Source organism: Leptopilina boulardi, unplaced genomic scaffold, assembly GCF_019393585.1.
Source record: "Leptopilina boulardi isolate dan_hultmark-lab unplaced genomic scaffold, ZJU_Lbou_2.1 LbouV2_327, whole genome shotgun sequence".
NCBI lineage: Eukaryota > Metazoa > Arthropoda > Insecta > Hymenoptera > Figitidae > Leptopilina > Leptopilina boulardi.
Window position 1 is genome coordinate 800,504 of NW_026137893.1, and position 9,134 is coordinate 809,637.

Here is a 9,134-nt window from a genome sequence, read left to right on the forward strand (position 1 = left end):
AAAATACAATTTTTTATTGTTACGCCGTAACATGCCGGCTCCCTTGAACTGATACTGTTCAAAAGAAACAAATTTCACTACACCAATTTTACACTATTGTTCAAAGTTAGTGTCATTTTTATCCATTGGAAGAATACACACATTTTTTAAGGCTCGTTTATATGTGCCTTCCACAGTTTTTATTGTCAATGTACGCACAATGCCGTCAGATCCTGGATGAATTTCCGAAATGCGACCCAGAGGCCACCTCATTGGTGGTTGATTATTTTCCTTGACGAAGATGAGCGTGCCTGGTTTGATGTTTGTTTGATCAGAAGCGGATTGCCATTTGCTCCTAGAAATTAATTCATTAAGGTACTCCTTGTACCATCGATCCCAGAAGTCATGTCGCATTTTTTGAGCAAGTTGCCAACAGCTCAACCGATTTTCTGAAGTATTGCGGAAGTCTTCTTCTGGTAAGCTTGTCAAAGAACCACCTATCAGGAAGTGAGCAGGTGTCAAAGGATTTAGATCATTAGGATCAGGAGACAATGGGGTTAAAGGTCGGGAATTCAGAATGGATTCAATTTCCGTTACATATGTGTGAAGTTGTTCATATGTTAAGAGAGAATTTCCCGCTATTCTGACAAAATGGAATTTAAATGATTTTACAGCCGCCTCCCAAAGTCCACCAAAGTGGGGAGCTCGAGGAGGAATAAAATGCCAAGAAACTGTTCTTTTTGATAAATAATACCCGATTTCTTTATCAGTTATTGCTTTATTTATTGTTTTAAAAAGATCTTTAAATTAATTTCATTATTCGTTCCCACAAAATTTGTAGCATTGTCGGAATGAATAGATTGAGAGATCCCTCTTCTTGCAAAGAATCTTTTTAAACATGCGAGAAATGCCTCTGTTGAAAGGTCACTTGATAATTCAAGATGGACAGCCTTGGTCGCGAAACAGGCAAACACGGCCTCGTAAGTTTAAATTTTTGTTCGACTTCTGTGTCTGTGTTCCTTTATATAAAACGGTCCGCAAAAATCAACGCCCACATTTAGAAAAGGACGAAAAAAAGTCAATTGATGTTTTGGTAAATTTCCCATTAAATATTGAATGTCGCGAGGTTTTGCACGAAAACATGTTGTGCACTGACGAACAACATTTCGCGTAGCATTACGACCACCTATGGGCCAGTAGGACTCTCTAACCCCACATAATGTTGCATTTACTCCTGCGTGCATAAGATCGAGGTGTTTACCTTTAATTATTAATTTTGTCACGTGATGATTTTTCGGTAATACAATCGGGTGTTTTCGAGTCTCAGGAATATCCGCCAAGACCAATCGTCCGCCTACCTTGGTAATACCTTGATCGAGAAATGGATTTAACGAGATAAGATTACTGTTTTTTGATATAGATTGATCATTTTCAAGAGCGTGTATTTCATTTGAAAATACTTCTTCTTGGATTAATCTAATAATACGATCTTTAGCTACATGAAGGTCAGTTAGAGAAAGATTTGATTTTCGTCGTGAACCTTAATCTTTGATTTTACTATTTGATATAAAACGTAAACAATAAGCTACTATCCTAATTGTTTTTTGCCAATTGCTGTACTTAGTCAAGATATTTACTTCACCCTGTGTTAATTAAAAGGAAAATATTGGTTTGGCTTTGCGGAGACCTGTGATTTCATTGAGAGGTATATCCTTTTGAGGACATTGTTTTTCGTCTAAACTTAACCATGAAGGACCGTGACTCCACATTGAATTGTGAATTAATTCGGAAGGACTGAGACCACGTGAAAGAATGTCAGCAGGATTGCTCTCTGTGGGCACATGTTGCCAATTGTCGATTTTGGTTAAATTTTGTATTTTAGAAACTCTATTTGCTATAAAGGTTTCTAATAGATGAGAAGAGGTGTTAATCCAACTTAATGCAATCATTGAATCAGACCACAAAAATATCTTTGAAACGTCGCAAAACCCATGTACCTGAATTTCTGTGAAACCTTCAACAGTAATACATCGGTTGAAACGCACTTATTTAGAGAAGATAATTGTCTTAAATATTCTGTCCATAAATTTTGTAAATCGGATGGAAGGGGTGTGTCCCAATCTAAATTAAGTTTCCAAAGCTCTTGGATAAACAATTTTCCGATAACAATTACCGGTCCTAAAAGTCCTAACGGATCGTATAATTTTGCGCATTTCGAAAGCACCGACCTTTTTGTAGATACGTTATTTGAAATTTCTAAATTTACATCATATAAAAATTCATCTGTGATTGGGTTCCAACGCAATCCTAATGTTTTGATAACAGTCGATGGATCTAATGACATGTGTTCGTCGGTAACATCGGTTGCAAAATTGACACATAAATTAGGATCGTTTGAAACCCATTTTCTTAAGGTGAAACCACCCTTAGATAAGAGAGAAATTAATTCGTCCCTACGAATAAGAGCTTCGTCGAAAGTTTTTGCGCTTGACAGTAAATCATCGACATAAAAATCACTTTTTAGAATCACTGAGGCGACTGGAAAGGTTTTTTGTTCATCGTTCGCGAGTTGATGAAGTGTGCGTATGGCGAGATAAGGAGCACAAGCAGTGCCGAATGTGACTCGATTGAGAGAATACATTTTGATTGGTTGGTTTGGATTTGGTCGCCACAGAATTTTCTGATACTGTTCATCTTGTGGTGATACTAAGACTTGACGATACATTTGTTGTATGTCAGCTGTAAGAGCGTAAGGATGTAATCTGAAACGAGCGATAATTGAATAAAGATTGTCTTGTATAGTGGGACCAACTCGTAAAGTATCATTTAATGAAATTCCGCTTGCAGTTTTAGAGGAACCATCGAAAACAACTCTAGTTCTAGAGGTGCAGCTTCCTTCTTTTATTACCGCATGGTGGGGTAAAAAATATCCAGAAGTTAAATTACATTTGTCGTCAATTAACTTCATGTGCCCTTTATCTAAATAATCTTGTATGCATTGAGAATACTCGGAATGAAAATTTGGATTTTTGAAAAATTTTCTTTCCAGAGCATAAAAACGTTGAAAGGCGGTATTACGTGATTCACCTAATAATTCTTTATTGTCGTTAAAGGGTAAAGTTACCTGGTAGTTACCTGTTTCTGTTCGCTTAATTGTTTCTATGTAATGATCTTCAACTGCCCTTTCCTCTTTTGAGAATCTTTGAGATGGGCTATCCTTTCCTAATTCCCACAAGATTGGTAATTCTTGGAAATTAATTAAATTGCATTGAATTTCATTAAGCAAACAATGTCTTGAATTTATCTTGCCTTGATTAGGCTTAGTGTATAAACCTGAAAATACCCAACCTAAGTCTGTCTCTTGTAGAATGGCTTTTTGACCACTAACATTAATTTTTCCGGCTCTCATGAGATTATAAAAATATTCAGCTCCAATTAAAATGTCAATTTCAGACGGTTGATGGAACTGAGGATCTGCTAAAAAGATTTGTGATGGAATGTTCAACGAATTTCTATCAATTTGTATAGCTGGCATAGGCGAAGAAATTTTTTGAAATATAAGAAATGATACATCGAGAGTAAGATCATTGTCATATAGAGATTGGATTTTGGTTGATGTCATATATTTGATGTCTGATTGTAAATTTTCAACACCCTTTAATTTGATATTGACATTCGACCTTTTGAGATTGAGAAATTCGGTCAAGCGTTCTGAAATTGAACAACATTGAGAACCAGAGTCTAAAAACGATCGGCATGTTTTATATTTGCCAGAAGTGTCCAAAATTTTAACAATTGCAGTACCTAACACTACTTGTGAATGAAATGAAGGTTGATATGTAGTAGCGGCTGTTGTTATAATTTCGGGTGTTGCTTACAGTTCTTGTTTGTCTTTATCAAAATGTAAAAGAGTATTGTGTCGGCTATGACATTTACGACAACAAGAACGACGGCAATCTAATGTGCGATGATTGCTAAAAAAGCAATTATGACAAATAGATAATGTCTTTACCTTTTCATAGCGTTGTACAGGAGACATATTTAAAAATTGATTACATTGCCACAGCATGTGATTTTTGTGCAAAGAGGGCATGATTGCGCTTGTGATTGAGTTTTTGGCGCATTAGTGTTAACTGTAGCAGACATGCAAGCAGCTGTTGTACCGCGAACATTAGATCGATTAAAATGGTTTTTATTATTATTAACTTTAGAATTTTGACTTGATTTGTTAACCGATTGACAATTTTCAATCAAACACCTTTTTTCTAAGAAAGATATCATCTCTGTGAAGGTCGGAAGTCTAGTACTACCAATAGACTCTTCCCACCTTTCGCGCGTATAATTATTTAACTTTTCTCTTACAATGTGAGTCAATAGAGAATCCCACTGATCCACAGGTTGTTCCAATGCTCTTAACGCTCGAACTCGTTTTTGTACGTTATCCAAAAGTGAACGGATTGACATTTCTTTCGACATATTTTGAATATCAAACAAGGCTTTAATGTGACTCTCTACAATGTATTTTCTGTTATCATATCTATTTTTTAATAATTCCCAAGCGACCAAATAATTTTGACTAGCGGTTTCAATGGACGCAATGAGTTCCGCTGCTTCATCTTTTAAACATGCCTTTAAGTAATGAAATTTTTGAATCGATGAAAGTGTTAGGTTATCGTGACATATTGATTTGAATGAATCATGAAATGTTAACCATGTATCATAACCACCTTGAAAACTAGGAGTTTGAAGTTTTGGATCCTCAAAACGTGAAGAAAACCTAGTTTGAAATTCATTTGTTACCGATGTGGATGCTGATAGAATTAGAACCGTTGTACTACTATTCTGCTCGGGATTATTTTCTAAATTTGTCTCGTCAACTATGCTTAAAGTTTGGGAGGGATTACTTGAATACCCGGATCAAATAACCCTTTAAGTCACACATTTTTCTTTTTACTAAATTGGCTTGAAAATTGTTACTCGGGGGTTTTCGAGGTCGCTGATTACGAATCTGACATTAGTTTTTAAAAATTCAAAATGGCGGATCCAATATGGCGGACTTGGAGTTAAAAATTAACTGAATTCGCTTGAAAATTGTTACTCGGGGGTTTTCGGGGTCGCTGAATACGAATCTGATGTCAGTTTTCAAAAATTCAAAATGGCGGATCTAATATGGCGGACATAAAAATTAAAAATTAACTAAATTCCCTTGAAAATCGATACTCGGGGGTTTTCGGGGTCGATGATTACGAATCTGAAGTCAGTTTTTAAAAATTCAAAATGGCGGATCCAATATGGCGGACTTGGAGTTGAAAATTAACTGAATTCGCTTGAAAATTGTTACTCGGGGGTTTTCGGGGTCGCTGAATACGAATCTGATGTCAGTTTTCAAGAATTCAAAATGGCGGATCCAATATGGCGGACATAAAAATTAAAAATTGGCTGAATTTCTTTGAAAATTGACACTCGGGGGTTTTCAGGGTTGCTAAATACGAATCTGATTTCAGTTTTTCAAAATTTAAAATGGCGGTTCCAATATGGCGGACTTGGAGTTGAAAATTGATTAGATTCGCTTGAAAATTGTTACTCGGGGGTTTTCCGGGACGCTGAATACGAATCTCATGTCACTTTTCAAAAATAATAATTTAATTTTTTTTATCTATCCTGCTCTCAGCGTTACCCAGAACCAACGACGTGGACGTGGCCAGATTTTGGTTCCACCTTGTTTTTTTTTTATTTATTTTTTTTATTTTTATATTTTATTTATTTTTTTTTATACTAGCACAAACGCTTTAATGATTCCCTCAAAAGATAAGTATTGGACTCATTGAAACAAATGAGGATCGCCAAAAAAAACGTCAATAAAACAAATGACGATCGTCGCAAAAAAAAAGTCAGTGAAACAAATGACGATCGTCAACAATCTTATAGTAAAAAAAGGTATACATTGGATTCAGTTACAAAAACATAAATGCTAACAATTTTGTAAATAACAATACTGCTGAGTGTAAAAAACGTTTATTTTTACAGGTTACTAATCAAAGGGTTGTCAGGTACATGATTTAAAGATAAGCATCTATTATTTCTATTTAAACATTAAAAATTCTGAAATTCTATTTTTATTTTTTTATTCAACGACCCTGAAAACCCCCGAGTAACGATTTTCAAGCGAATTCAGTCAATTTTCAACTTCATGTCCACCATATTGAATCCGCCATTATGAATTTTTTAAAACTGACATCAGATTCGTATTTAGCGACCCTGAAAAACCCCCGAGTGTCAATTTTCAAAGAAATTCAGCCAATTTTTAATTTTTATGTCCGCCATATTGGATCCGCCATTTTGATTTTTTAAAAACTGACATCAGATTCGTAATCAACGACCCCGAAAACCCCCGAGTATCAATTTTCAAGAGAATTCAGTTAATTTTTAACTTTTATGTCCGCCATATTGGATCGGCCATTTTGAATTTTTAAAGACTAAAGTCAGATTCGTAATCAGCGACCCCGAAAACCCCCGAGTAACGATTTTCAAGCGAATTCATATAAAATATAATTGTAATATAGTGAAAAACCAAAGGTGGGTCGCTGAGCGACCCACTGTGACGCAAAGGGATAACTCGACCGACGCTCGGACGATCGCTCTAATGGTAGTCAAGACCGACAAAACATGGCAAAAAATAAAAGTCGGCAAATTGAATTTTGAAATACACTACCTTATAGAGAATAAAAATGCGCAACTTTTTTGTCTTTGAAATTTTTTTGTAGGATTATTATTTTTAATAATAATCGACAAAAACTACAAATTTTTTTATATTGAAATTCATTGAATTTTAAAACATAAATTGTCGTATTTCAAACAAATCTTTATGAAATTAATTGAATTTTGGTATACTTACATATTTGGACCCACTGAAGACGATAAAATGATTAAAACATTAAAAAATTCATTGTTTCATTATTTATTAATGTAAACAATGCCGTGTCGGTAAATACGATTTCTCAACTTTGACGAGAAAAAGTATGCGGGGAACTTTTGAATTAAACAAACTTCCAGTGAGAGATTTGTTTATTAATATGTAAAGAAGTTTTCTGGAAAATATCAAGTCGTTTCATTAAAAACTTTACGAGATAAAGCAGTTTTTCGAAAACGGAAATTTACGCGTCAGCGCCACCGCGCACCGTCGCCATAGAGAACTGAACGTATCATACTATACATGAAAAGTGTCTGTTTACCAGAAACATTGTTCTATGTTTTTCACATCATTTACAATATTACCTTCCTAATTTATCGATTTTTTCTTCGAAAAAAATTTATTATTTTTATTTGATATTATTTTTAAGTCTGTTAAGTTCAGTTTTTTACATTTTAGTCCTTTTGCTTCCTCTGGAGGAAGCTATGTAGTCCTTCAAATTATGAAATTATTAGAAATGCACCAAACAAATTTTTTTCTATTTATAAATGTCATATATAAGTCCCTGATCAATTGTCCGGATGTATGTATGTGTGTGTATGTATGTGTGTGTGTATGTATGTGTGTGTGTGTGTGTGTGTGTGTGGATCCATTTTTTTGTGAACACGATAACTTTAATACGTTTTAACGGATTTGGCTAAAATTTGGTACGTATATTTGTCACATCAATATCTCAAAATGGACACAATGATTTTAGAAAATACCCACAAAAAAAATTTTTTTGGCATTTTTTCAAAAAAATCGATTTTAATCGAAAAAATTTATTGAAAGCAAAATTAAAGGCAATACATAGTAAAATCGTATTCCTCATATCAAGACGAATCGATTGGTATATATAGTTTATATTTCATTGAAATTTAAAGAATAAATTAAAAAATTCAAAAATTCATATTTTAGTTAAAAAAGTTTTTGTGAACACGATATCGTTAATACGTTTTAACGGATTTGGCTAAAATTCGGTATGTACATTTGTCACATTAATATCTCAAAATGAACACAACAATTTTAGAAAGTACCCCCTAAAAAAAAATTTTTTTTTACTTTTTTGCAAAAAATCGATTTTAATAAAAAAATTGTTTCAAAGCTAAAATTTAGCTAAATTTATAAGCTTTTCAAGAAAAATCCTGTTGAAAAATCCTGAGCCGAATTTTTTAATAGTAATATAATTTGATTTTATAATATTATTATTATTTTATTTTTTATTACTATTTTTTAATTTTTATAAATAAAGCATATTTGCCATTTACAATGTGCAGAAAAGGTTAAATGATTATACGTTGACAAACCGATTGTTTTTTTTTTATCTTCTATCTATATATTTTTTTCAAAATTAAATTGTATTACTTCTTGTTTATTAAAAAATTAGGGTCAAGATTTTTCAAAAGGATTTTTGTTGAAAATAAAACATGGGTAAATAAAATAAAACATTACATTTATTATTACATTATTATTATCTACAATAAATAATTGAATTTTTCAGTGTTTGAATTTATAACAAATTTCTTTTATAAACAAATTCAACAAATTCAAACTAAAAAGATTGAACCGGAATCTGCTGTAACGGAAAAAGCGATTATACCGGAATCAGTCGATAACAGCAATAAAACGGTTGAAAGAGTGGAAAAGGTGGAAAAAGATATATTTTTTGAAACCATTTATCATATTTTAAAAATAATATGTATATAAATTATTAATTTATTGCTTCCTCCAAGAGGAAGCAAATCTTTTGCTTTGCGCAATGAGGAAGCAAAATGTTCATGAAATGAACATAAACTTCTTTTATAAAAAGGGACCCCCATCTTGTTTTTTTTTGTTGCTTTAAATTAACATAATTATCAATTTTGAGATATTTATTGACGATTTTTTTTATCTGCTTTGTTAATTACTAAATAACCTATAATATAGTCTTATTGATTGACATTGATGGAAATGTGAGTTATAATCTTGGTACTTATTGATTAGCTTCCACCTTCAACTTTACATATTTTTTTTTTACCTCTCTTTGAATAGTAATCGATTTTTTGTAATGTATATATATATATATATATGTTTCTTGTGAGGTATAATTTTGTGTTTGCACTTGACATTGGTGGGGGGGGGGGGGAGAGAAAAAATACTTGCTAAGATCAGGGACACTTGTTTTATATTATGTAACGTGTGGAATATTGTACGGTATTGTTTACAA